Source organism: Amphibalanus amphitrite, unplaced genomic scaffold (assembly GCF_019059575.1).
Source record: "Amphibalanus amphitrite isolate SeventyFive unplaced genomic scaffold, NRLGWU_Aamphi_draft 001298F_arrow, whole genome shotgun sequence".
Taxonomy (NCBI): Eukaryota; Metazoa; Arthropoda; class Thecostraca; order Balanomorpha; family Balanidae; genus Amphibalanus; species Amphibalanus amphitrite.
This window is the reverse complement of record NW_024882791.1, coordinates 17,319-30,846: the sequence shown is the minus strand read 5'-3', so window position 1 is coordinate 30,846 and position 13,528 is coordinate 17,319.

Genomic DNA, 13,528 nt, shown 5'->3' with positions numbered 1-13,528 from the left:
GAGGACCCAGACTGTGGGTGAGCGCCTGCCTGGTCTCCTGTTGTCACAGTTCGGTGACTGGTTGCCAGCGCGACTGCCGACTGCGGCGGAGGAGCGGGACGGGGTCAGACGTCCCTGTGCATACGGAGTGTGGCAGCGGCTGAGGGGCCTGCTGGTTGGTCTTCGAAGCCTTTGGGGGCTGGTGGGTGCGGTGCGGTACCCTTGGGGGCGAACGCGGTCAGTGACTTGGTGAACTCGGGTGACATTTTCAGGGCTGATATCAGGTTTGGCCGTGACCACCTGCACCCTGGTATCGCTCCGCTCTGCAACAGTGCAGCGGCGCTTAACCCCTGCGCTCCGGCTGAGCGAGCGGAGCCGGGTGGGTGACGTCATCGAAGCACGCCGCACGCAGCCAGATCTAGGCGCCGGGCCAGGGCCCTGTTTACGGCCGATGCCAGCGTGCGCTATCACACGTGCTTATTGGGTTTCCTTGACATCCGTACATCCGTATCTCCAACCCTGCCAAAATGTCGTCACATATGTGACTTCAGCTCGCAAAATGCGATAGCAGCGTGGTAGCAGCATCGAGTGAAATACCGCTCAAAACCGGGAATGGCCCTCCCTTTGTCCGCGCGGTCCACGGGCCCGCCGGCGCCGCGGCGCGGCGGACCGGGCAGCGGAGACCCAATAAAGTAAACAGCCCGGCCTTATCGGTCACGGTGTCGTATGGCGGCGCCCGGCCGCATGGCTCACAGCTGGAGCATGGCTGAATGTCCGCTGGAGTCATGGGACGGGCAGTGGGACAGGGCCAAGGAGAAACTGGAACATGGTGTTTGAGGGAGAATCGAGGGGGCAGTGACCCTTCCGGAACGGGGTGATCGTGGTGGTCCCAGATGATGTCTTATTGAGTTTTTACAGACCTAAAGCGCGCGCAGCGGCGCGCCGTCGGTTCGCAGGCACACCACGGATACCCACCGGCTGTCGCTGTTCCGGACCACGCGGGCTCTGACGTGCCCGCGTCTTTGCGTGGCTTGACCGCCTTTGCCGGGCGAGGAGCAGCCGCGTGAGCGGTCGAGGGCCAGTTTGACCGAGTGGTGCGGGTCGCTGGTGGTTGGCAGAATACATGCGACGCCGCGGACCGATTAGTGGTGTCACCTGGGATTGGACCTTCGGAATTCCGATTTGTCTAATGTTCATTTCGGGAGATGGTTGAACAAAGGTTACACTGGCTTGGACAGCTTGAACAATCACTTGCTCGGGGGACGAGAAACGCTTTTTCTTCTATACCGTAGGGTGGGGCTATTTGAGACAGTGGGGCTATTTGAGACAGTATTTAAAATTGTAATAAAATGAAAACCGTTTGATATTCATGCTTAATTTTTTGCTCAGGCGATTCACTGCTCGATTCAGCACCACCCTGAGCAAACATTTCACAAAAATATCAAACGATCTTCATTTTATAGTTATTTTAAATACTGTCTCAAATAGCCCCACTGTCTCAAATAGCCCCACTTTACGGTACCTGCTTCCTGGTTGATAAGAACGAGCTTAGACAAGCTTCGGCAGGGTGCGCTGAAGGAGCAGAGCGCCGGTGGCGACCGGGCAAGCGCCGCGGGATGACCGGGGGGGGGGGGAGGGTGGCAGACCGCTACGGGCACCACTATCGCGGGTCTGACGGGCGGCCGTGGGAGCTCTTGGGAGTTTCCTGCCCTTGAAGGCGACAGTAGCTGTCCTAGCTCTCGAGCTTATTGCCCTTGGGGGCGAGCTTGCTGCCCCTTGGGGGCGACGGTAGCTGTTACAGCCCTCGGGAGTTAATTGTCTTTGGGGCGACGATGGCTGTACAAGCTCTTGAGGAGCTTATTGCCCTTGGGGGCGACTGAGGCTGCACGGGCTCTTGGGAGCTTATTGCCCGTGGGGGCGACGATGGCTGTACAAGCTCTTGGGGAGCTTATTGCCCTTGGGGGCGACTGTGGCTGCACGGGCTCTTGGGAGCTTTGCCCTTGGGGGCGACGATGGTTGTACGAGCTCTTGGGAGCTTATTGCCCTTGGGGGCGACGACGGCCGTACAAGCTCCTGGGAGCTTATTGTCCTTGGGGGCGACTGAGGCTGTACGAGCTCTCGGGAGCTTTGCTCGTGGGGGCGACTGAGGCTGCACGGGCTCTTGGGAGCTTTGCCCTTGGGGGCGACGATGGTTGTACGAGCTCTTGGGAGCTTATTCCTCTTGGGGGCGAGCTTGCTACCCTTGGGGGCGACGGTAACCGTACAAGCTATTGGGAGCTTATTGCCCTTGGGGGCGACGATGGCTGTACAAGCTCTTGGGAGCTTATTGCCCTTGGGGGCGACTTGGGAGCTTATTGCTCTTGGGGGCGAGCTTGCTGCCCTTGGGGGCGACGGTAGCCGTCCGAGCTCTTGGGAGCTTATTGCCCTTGGGGGCGACGATGGCTGTACAAGCTCTTGGGAGCTTATTGCCCTTGGGGGCGACTGAGGCTATACAAGCTCTTGGGAGATTTGCCCTTGGGGGCGACGATGGTTGTACAAGCTCTTGGGAGCTTATTGCCCTTGGGGCGACGGTAACCGTACGAGCCTTTGGGTGCTTATTGCCCATGGGGGCGACGATGGCTGTACGAGCTCTTGGGAGCTTATTTTTCCTTTGGGGCGGGCTTTCTGCCCTTGAGGCGACAGTAGCTGTACGAGCTCTTGGGAGCTTATTGCCCTTGGGGTGACGATGGCTGCACGAGCGCTTGGGAGCTCATCGCCCTTGGGGGCGAGCTTGCTGCCCCTGGGGGGCGACGGTAGCTTTTGGGAGCTTCTTGCCCTTGGGGGCGACGTTGGCTGTACGGGCTGTTAGGAGCCTTTTGCTCTTAGGGGGCGAGCTTGCTGCCCTCGAAGGCGACAGTAGCCGTGTGAGCTCTTAGGAGCTCACTGCCCTTGGGGGCGACGATGGATGGCCTGTATGAGCTATTGGAAGCTTATTGCCCTTGGGGGCGAGCTTGCTGCCTGCCCTCGAAGGCTTCAGCACACGTCCGAGCTCTTAAAGCTTGCCTTTGAGGGCGACGACGGCTGTTCGAGCTCTTGCCAGCGAAGGGGACGGACCATCGGTCATGGTCTCAACAATTTTTTTTTGTTCTTCTTTGTTTATTTTTCCTGTCGTGACCCCACTGTGGCGGGTGGTTCCAGGAGCAGGAACTGCCACCAGTGGGCGATCGGCCTTTACTCAGCCAACAGAGTGTCTAGATCACGGAGGCGTCAGGCATGAGCCCAAAACTTCTTCTCTGAGCTAGCCCGTGGGAGCTTGCTGAGCTCTTTTCTGACGATTGTCCAGATAATTTGGATCGGGGACAGGTCCAGACTGTTGCCAGACCATGTCCCCGTCTCCCCGAGGCCTGGAAGCCTCGCTCGGCACCAGTCCTGTGTCTTCCTGGCGTGATAAGCTGGATCACTTTCTTGCTGGAAAATGGCCCTGGACATGTCCGACAAAAGTTTGACTCTGGTTTTTGAACCATTTACCTTTTCTCCAGCATCTTTATGGCAGCATTCTTCTTCAGCACCTCGCTGACATAGTAATCAGCGGTCACGGTCTGTCCCCAAGGCACCTCGTGAAGCTCAGAGAGCCTCTGTAGCTCATCATGCTCCAAAAGATATTCTTCAGCAGACGTTTCACCGTCTCGACAGCGGACTCCTCAGAGCTGCCGTTGGCCTACATTTCGATCGTTCTGGCAGTTAGGGGCTTAGAGACCACAAAGGGCACCTCGTCACTAAAAAGGACGCATCGCGGCATCTCCAGTTCTTAATGGTCCAGTTTTGTGGGTCTTGGCAAAATCCAGCTGCCTGCAATTCTGGACCACGGTAAGCCAGGTCGGCATCCTGAATCTGAGCAGCTTCAGCTTCAAGAGTCTTCACATACTGGTGGAGGGTCGATTTGGATGCTGGGACATGCATCTCATTCAGTTTTCTTGTCAGCGATGTTGAATGGTGCTTTTTAAAGGTCGACTTTGCAATCACGATTTTCGCCACTCGGCTCAAGGCAGTCTTCCGCCCTCGAACTGTGCTGTTCTTCAGTGTCTCTCCTGATCGTTTGCGGTCCATCCAAAGTTTAATTGTCGCAGAGTTGACGCCCAATTCTCTGGCATCCGGAACCTGGGTCACACCGTCCTTGATCATCCCCACCGCGCGGTAGCGGATCGGTAGTTTGTGCCTTTTCACTTTTGGTGATATGCAGTTTCTCCACGTTGCCTGTCTGGACAAGAGTGGCCTCCCGCGCCCACTACCGGCCGTGGTCGGGTTAGCCGCTTGGTTCACGTGATCGTGTGACCAGCAAGATGTCAGTGGTGCCAGAGCCGGTAAAATTGCAGTTTTTCAGCACTCGGGAGGGACAACATAACATGCGGCACCAACCGCGCATCAATTTCGGGACACCCTGTACAGTCGCTCGTTGGTCTCAAGTGCTTCGGAAGAGGCCGTTTACGAGATTCGTGCAGAAGGCGTATGCTCCTATATAGGCCCTAGTGCAGAAGCCTTTTAGAGCCGTTTTCACATTCATTATTCGATAATAAACTGTGACGAATGAATATTGCTAACATGTCTGTGAGTATCGAAATCGAACATATTCTTATTAGAAATGCTTCTTTTTTCCTACAGCAACAAAAATATTTTCGCCATTGCAGACCCATTGGATCCATACATGGGTGTAACTTTGTATACTTTCGAGGTCCCATGTGGGACCCCAATGCGAACATTTGGGACCCCAATTGTCATTTTGGGACCCCAATAGTGGAGGCCCCCGAGACGCACCAGCTACTTTGCAAACGGAGGTCCGATGTTCATATAAAAGGTTCTCTGTTTAAATAGGAGGTCTCTTGGACAAATCGGAGGCCCTGTTGGACAAATAGGAGGACCCCTGAACAAGTAGGAGGCCCCCTGAACAAGTAGGAGGCCCCCCGGAAAACAGGAGGCCCCCTGGAGAAATAGGAGGCTCTCTGGACAAGCAGGAGGCCTCCTGGACAAATAGGAGGCCCTAGACAAATAAGAGGCCCCTAGACAAATAGTAAGCCCCATGGACAAATAGGAGGTCCTCTGTACAAAAAAGAAGCCCCCTGAACAAATAGGAGGCCCCATGGACAAGTAGGAGGCCCTCTGTACAAATAGGAGGCCCCCTGCAAAAATAGGAGGCCCCCTGGACAAATAGGAGGTCCTAGACCTAGACAAACAGGAGGCCCCTTTCACAAAAGGAGGCCCCCTGGACAAATAGGAGGCCCCATGGACAAGTAGGAGGCCCTCTTTACAAATAGGAGGCCCCCTGCAAAAATAGGAGGCCCCCTGGACAAATAGAAGGTCCTACACCTAGACAAACAGGAGGCCCCTTTCACAAAAGGAGGCCCTCTGGACAAATAGGAGGCCCTTTTCACAAAAGGAGGCCCCCTGGACAAAGAGGAGGCCCCCTAAAAATAGAAGCCCTCTGGATAAATAGGAGGCAGCTTGGAAAATAAGAGGCTACTTTAACCAACAGGAGGCCCCCTGGACAAATAGGAGGCCCCCTGAACACATAGGAGGCACGCTGGACAAATAGGAAGCCTCTTGGGCAAAGAGGCCCCCTAGAAAAATAGCAGGTCCCTTGGACAAATAGGAGGCCCCCTGGACAAATAGAGGACCTCTTGAACAAATAGGAGGCTCCATGGACAAGTAGGAGCTAGAGGCCCTCTGTACGAATAGGAGGCCCCCTGGGCAAATACAAGGCTCCCTTAACATAAAGGAGTCCCTTAAAAAAGGAGGCCCCGGGACAAGTAGGAGACCCTTGGACAAATAGGAGGCCCCTGCACAAATATGAGACCCCTAGTCGAATAAAAGACCCCTGGATAAATAGGAGGCCCCTGGACAAATAGGAGGCCCCTGAACACGTAGGAGGCCCCCTAGATAAAGAGGAAGCCCCCTGGAAAATAGAAGCCCCCTGGATAAATAGGGGACCTTCTGGAGAAACAGGAGGCCTCCTGGACAAATAGGAGGCCCCATAGACGAATAGGAGGCCGCTTGGACAAATAGGAGGCGCCGCTAACCAATAGGAGGCCCCCTAGACAAACAGGAGGCCCTCTGTAACAGTAGGAGGCTCTCTGTACGTACAAGAGACCGACGCTCGACCTGTAGAAGCTTAGCTGTGTGTACACTAGGAGGCTGTCTGTGCAAGTAGTCGAAGTAGGAGGCTCTCTGTACTGTACCTACAATTACAAATAAGAGGCCCCCTGGGCAACTTAGATGCAACACAAATCGGAGGTCACCTATAAAAAAGCGGGACTCTGTTGGTATACCTGATTCAATAAATTATTTTTCTGATATTCAAATTACTTAGAAAGGTAATCCTCGTCCGCACATGGGGGGGGGGGGCAGTGGTTGCCACCTCCCCCCCGCCCTAGGTAGTTTTTTTCTGCTCTGCACTAAACATTTTGATTGCTAGAAGTCGGATGTTTCGTATAGCTGCTGCTCTATCGTTTTTTAGCGTCCACTGAAAATTTCAAGTTTCTGTGGTTGTTGTTTCGGAGATATGACCTTATTCTTCAGGTAATGTCATAACCCAAATGACAAATACCCAATATCTTGCGCTGGCGTTGGGTCTTGTGAGCTTTTGACACCTTGATTTCGGCCTTTTTTGTCAGTCTTACCTCCCACCTATCATGGAACATGTTGTTCAATGATGTAGAGATGCCAGGGTCAGGGTCAAGGTCAACCTAGGTCGTCTAAAAATATTGCGTTTTAGGCAAGCTGAATTTACTTTCGTGAAGTTTCTTTGACTGTATTTTTGGTAAAAGCTTCTCAGTTCATGATCTCATGTAATATGGACACATTCACAATCGGTGCACACATCAGTATACACACAGACACACACAGACATACAAACACATGTCATTGACCTTGAGCTAACTTGACCTGAAATGACCACAGCCAGCAAAAACCTAGTCGGATAGTGTGACAAAGAGGTTCTAGCTGGCTTGGCACCACAATACGGCAGCGTCATCGGTAGGGGAAGTTGGGGGAACGCCGAATACTTTTTTTCTGACGCCCGTAGCACGCAAGGTAGACAACATAAGCTATTCTTGTTGGCGTCATTCGAGAGGCCAGTCTTTTGCCTTTCAAACATACCAGGCGCATTTGATGAATTCGCATACCGTTAAGCGCACAAACTAAAAATATCAAAGAAGTGACTTTTTCGGCGTTGTCCCGGACTGCGGGGAAAGCCGAAAATGGGAGAAATGATCTACGGAAATGCCGAAATTGATGTTTTGCTATTTTATCTCAATTTTTTTTTTATTCAGGCCTCCCTCCAACGGGCACTTGTATCCCATTTACAGGAGGGCTCCTCCTCCTCCTGGCCCTTGTTCCCCCACCCCCCAGGCTACGGCTGAAGTGGGAGCCTACCCCACTCCTGGTGACGCAGCCGGGGACGACGCCCGCGAAATGGGCGGAACCGGGTATCGAACCCGAACCCGGCACCGCCCGCACCGCGGGTCGACGCCTTAACCGACTGCGCCACCAGGGAAGCAGTCGGTCAAATCCAGAATTCGTCAAATCTGACACGCGTTTTAAGAGCTTGAGGACGCTTGGTGCACACTGGAAGTTATAATTGTGTGATATAATAAGAAAAGGCCAGGTAAATCATTCCTTATGGTAACAGGCCGTTGTGTCGGTTAAAAGTGTAATTTGTGTGACTAAAAATACGCGTTGCCATTCTACAGCGGTAAAGTTCACGTAGCGTGCTTTAACGCGCGTAATTGCACGTTTTCGGCATTACCCCAGCGGCCAGCCAGCCATACTTTTATTTGCAGGCCCATAACTTTTCAACGTGCTGTATAAATTTCAAATAGGCAGCACACTTATGCAAAGACGTGCTGAAGATTACTTGACCGAATTGGCCAGACAAACGGTAGCATAATGAGTAGGAAATGCAGCTTCGAAGACGCATGTAGTACAAAGGAAACGTACCTTGAAAACGCTCTTGGCGCCCTCACAGCCGAAGTATTCCGAATGACGACTGGTAACAAACATGCGATAATTGGTAGTCACTTAAGCTTCAGAGCATCACTGACAGGTGGCATCCATGTCGTACGGTTTTCGAAATATCTCGAATTTCGGCTTTGCCCCAACTCCGGCATTGCCCCAACTTCCCCTATATGATGAGCAGCGCACGTGATATTCCAACGGGCAACGGTGACCCCAAACAGCAACATTCTTTAGTTTGACCTGACCTGGAAGGTCAATGACTGACCTGATGAGGTAAAATTGGTATCATTGGGTTCGTCTCTTCCCAAAGAATCTGTTGCTCTTGACCGCAAGGCTTAAAATCTTGTAAGAAAAAATTGTGGTGATGTCGAATAAGATACCTACACAAGCAGCGGGCCACCCCATCATATACTGATTACGCTGCCGTATTAGTGCCAAGCCAGCTAGAACAGCTCTTTGTCACACTATCCGACTAATTTGCTGGCTGTGGTCATTTCACGTCAAGTTAGGTCAAGGTCAATGATATGTGTTTCAGCAGGGCTGCGGAGTCGGAGTCGGAGTCGGAGTCGGTCGGAGTCGACAGTTGTGACCGGAGTCGGAGTCGGAGTCGGAGTCGATTTTAGAAACCCGAGCCGGAGTCGGAGTCGGAGTCATCGAAAATCTGTCGACTCCGCAGCCCTGCTAGGTCTGCGGAGTCGGAGTCGTGAGTTGGAGTCGGTCGGAGTCGACAATTCTGCCCGGAGTCGGAGTCGGAGTCGGAGCTGGTTTTTGAAAGCCTGAGTCGGAGTCGGAGTCGGAGTCGCCGAAAATCCATCGACTCCGCAGCCCTGTGTGTTTGTACGTCTGTGTATGTCTGTGTATGTACTGATGTGTGCACAGATCGGTTTGTGTGTCCCTATTACACTTGATCATGAAGTGAGAAGCTTTTACTAAACATACAGTCAAAGAAATTTCACGAAAAGTAAATTCAGCTTGCCTAAAGCGCAATAATTTTAGATGACCTAGGTTGACCTTGACCATGACCCTGACATATGTACATCGCAGAACAATATGTTCAATGATATGTGGGAGGTAAGACTGGCAAAAAAGCCGAAATCAGCGTGTCAAAAGCTCACAAGGCCCAGCCCATAGCCATCGCAAGATATTGGGTATTCGTCATTTAGGACATGACATGACCTGAAGAACAAGGTCATATCTTCAAACCCAAAAGCCACAGAAACTTGAAATTTTCAATGGACGCTGAGAAAAGATAGAAAAGCAGCAATACAAAAAAAAATCAGGTTTCTAGCTTTAAAAATGTTAAGTGTAGAGCAGAAAAACTAACTTGGGGGTGGCGACCCTCCCCCCAGGTGCGGGCGAAGGTTAACCCTCACACTTTCTGGGGTCGGCTTACGGCTAGATTCCTTGCGCAATGCTGTGCCGTTAATTTTTTTCTATAATAAAGGCATTGTGTTTTATTGTCAAAAGTGAAAAAGCCAGAAATTTTCGTCGATTTCGGATGCCGCGGGGGATATTTACATACAATGTCACCCTGCTGGCCTGAATCCACCAGTAGGGTCAGGTGACCTACCATTTCTTTATCAATATTCAAAAAAAAAATCATGGCATCAGAGCTGTGACGAAAAATAAGTGGCCTAAATCCGATGAGAAAACTGGATTTGGGGGTACCCCAGGTTTGGCTTCTGAGCCTCTGGTCCCCCAATGAAAATTTCTTAGAGGAGGCCCTGGCGTGGTTCGTAAATTACCGCTTCCGCAATTGGAGGCCCCTAATTGCTTGGAGGTCCCCACTAAATGGAGGCCCCCTTGGACGTTTGGGACCCCAATGATGATGTCAAAGTTTCACCCATGGATCCATACCCAGTAAACATGCCGACGTCGGGCCGATGCTCGGTCCGACGTCGGCCCGAAGTCGGTTCAACTTCGGCCCGACATCGGCTGGATGTCGGGTACGCCCGCATGTACCGACGTCCAGCCGAAGTCCAGCCGACGTCGGGCCGAGGTCGTCTGCCGAGGTTGACGAGATCGTTTGTCGTTGGATCGACGGGGCCGACGTCGGCATGTTTATTGGGACAACGCGCCAAAAATATGAACCGGCGGCGGGATTCGAGCCCCCGGCCCCCAGTCGCCGACGTCGGCATGTTTACTGGGACAACGCGCCAAAAGTATCATCCGGCGATGGGATTCGAACCCCGTGTCATTTTAACGCAAGGTTAGTGCGCAGACAATTCGATGCAGACAAAACAAATCCACGGTAAATGAACACTGGTGGCATATGAGTGTGCCACAAGTGATTGCGAGTTTTTAACTCTATAGTCCCAGTAAAAATAAACATGCCGACGTCGGCCCGACGTCGGCCGACGTCGGGGTGACGTCGGCATCTCGGCATCGGCATGCCGACGTCGGTCCAACCTCGGCACGACGTCGGCTGGATGTCGGGTATGCCCGCATGTACCGACGTCCAGCCGAGGTCCAGCCGACGTCGCGCCGACGTCGGACCAAGATCAATTGCTGAGGTCCAGCCGACGTCGGGGCGACGTCGGACCGACATCGGCCGCTGTTTTGACCGTTAAAATAATATAAAATGCATGTTTCATGTTTCATAAAGAGCTTCTGTACTCAAAATATCCTCAGGAAACTCAAATCTTCCTCCACGCCGCAACCCCCTGATCCGGACTGGACGGGAAACTTTATCCCATTTGGGATTGCCCGTAAGCCGAGCTCGCCCGTAGCCGGGTGCGGTGAGTGCTTGGGGGCTGCTCGGCCTATCCTTTGGTCAGGCTCAGCCCCGGCAACTGACTAGGGCCGGGCCCAGTTCATATAGAAAGGCCAGTCGGCAAGTGTCACTTTGTCAAAGTGCCACTTATCAAAGGGACACTTTGGGAAACGTTGGTGCAGGTGTGTAAGGGTGGCTATATGAATCCATTTGTGGGGTCGCCCTTTCCAATAAGTGTCACGTAACAGCAATGGGACTCTATATGAACTGGACCCAGGGTGCTCGCCAAGAAGACCAATGTCTCCATCCTATCATTCTTCCGGCTCTGAAATGGTCTTGTCAGACTGAAAGGGCATAACCCAACAAAACAAACTAAATTCGCCATCTGGCTGCGTGGTGTAGTGGTTAGCGCTCTAACCTCGCGTTCAAATGACACGTGGTTCGAATCCCGTCGCCGGCTGATGCTTTTGGCGTGTTGTCCCAGTAACATGCCGACGTCGGCGACTGTACTGAGATTTTTCCGTTATCTCGTATTGAAAAGACTCGCTTCGCTCGCTGCGCTCGCTCGCTCGTAACAACGCAGAGTAAAATGAAGACCACCATTGGATTCCTCGTGATGAGCTGCATCGAATAGGTACCCTTTTTATGCAAAAATGTCAACTTGGAAATTTGACTTTTTTACCTGACCTTGACCTGACCTCCACCAGAGTCCAGAACGGAACCTAACTGGCTCTGATGGTCGTCTAACCTACACCATTGAATGTGAAATGTAAAATTGGTCATAAATATGTATCACACGACTCCGGTATACCTGGATCCATTACCCTTTGTGACCTGACCTCTGTGACCTGACCTGGCATCAGTAACCTCCTAAGCAACATATATATTAGGCGACTAACGGTGCATCGATTATTTTTTACAAAATGCCTTTTATTCAATGTTATAACGCACTCCTTAGAGGGGCCGTAATCGGTGAAAATGCAACCTTTGACCTGACATTTGACGTCATCAGTTTCACCTACGTCAACGAAACTACGTCACCAGGTAGTTTCCTGGTGGCGCTATCAAATGCCGTTTTAATTTTTATAATCGGTCTGTAACTTACCGAGATCTTAGGGGGAAGGGGGGGGGGGCGAAATGGCCTCCCCCTAAGATCTCAGTAAGTTACTGACCGATTTTGAAAATTCAAACGGCGTTCGATAGCGCCACCAGCGAGCTACCTTGCTTGTGACCAATTTCGTTGCCCTAGGTGCAGCCGATGAGGTTGCAGGTCGGGTCCAAGGTAGCATTTTTCACCGATTACGGGCCTCGTAAGGAATGTGTTATGCTCGTAACATCGAATAAAAGGCATGCTATCGAAAATTATCGATGCAGTATTGGTCGCCTAATCCATATGTTTTGCTTAGGAGGTCACTGATGCCAGGTCAGGTCACAGAGGTCAGGTCACAAAGGGTCATAATATGGACCAAACGATACTAGGACTGTGTTTTGTGGCCCATTGATATTTTTACATAAAAAGGGTAGGGGAGAGTGGGGTAAGATGCCCTGGGTGGGAAAGACGCTCCATCCCTCTAACGCGAAAACAAAGAAGCAAACCTGGAAATTAATGCGCTTTGCGTAAAGCGGAAGCCTTCCTTGTTTACTGCACAAAAATTTGCCAAGCTCAGTTTGGCAACGGTGGGCTGGTGGCTGCTTGTTTTATGTGTGCTGCTTTCAAAAAATATTTTGGTGTCAAAACATTGTGAATATTAGATAAAATATATAATTTGTAAGTCCCTTGCTATGGTCGTGATACATTTATATCCGTGTACTTTGTCCCAACTAGTTTTTTTCGGGTGTAGCTTTAGTGCTAACAAATTGATTAAATGTTAAAGGTAGTGTGCCAGCTTTCCTGGACCGTATGGAGTTAATGGCCCAGATAACGAGAACCGGATTTTTAGAACTTATCCATACCTTCAAAACTCATGGAAACGTCTTAAATTCTTCAAATTTTGGGTACCCCAGTGCGAAATTCGCCCCGACGGGTTGTCGGTCGTACCCCAACCACATTTTACACCACTATGAACAATAAATGCACACACTGAAATCGCTAATACCGATATGCTCATCCAATCAAGTTTCGATAAACCCGTTCATCATCATCTCCTGCGGTTTCGAACACGCCTGTTAGGTGGTGCGGTAGACCGCGCCCAAAGCCAGGGCCCCGGTAACGTGAGGTAGCCGAGTCGGGGCAGCGTGCGCTGACCCAAGCCGGGGCCGCGCGTCCTCCCGGTGTCATGTGATAGCCCGGGGCTGCCCGCGGGGATGCGGTAGACCGCGCCCAAAGCTGCGGCCCCGGCTTGGGTCAGCGCACGCTGCCCCGACTCGGCTACCTCACGTTACCGGGGCCCTGGCTTTGGGCGCGGCTTCTGCTCATACTTTGTGGTGCGGTGGTGGTGCGTCGGGCCGCGCGCTCTGACTTCGGCCAAGAAAAATGCGTCAGCTGATCATTGTCATTTCTGCCACTTGCGTGGTGAAATGGGGTCATAACTTAAGAGGCGGCTTTTTCATATCAATTATTTTACATAAAATCATATTTCAAACCATAAATAATGTTCGACAGCCAAATAAAAGAAACAATACCAATACAGGCTTACAGTTTAAGGCTCGACATTGTGTTGTCTACGATTAGACAGCTGATAACTCATTCCCGTACGTCGTAACTCTATAATGACCTTTGCTTATTGTCACATGTGCGCCGCATTCGCGATTGTTGCCGACGCCTGTTTGCAGGTGAGCCCACTACAGTTCTTATACATATCGAAAAATCGATAAACTTTTAGGCGAAAAAGGCACTATTCCAGGCCCATT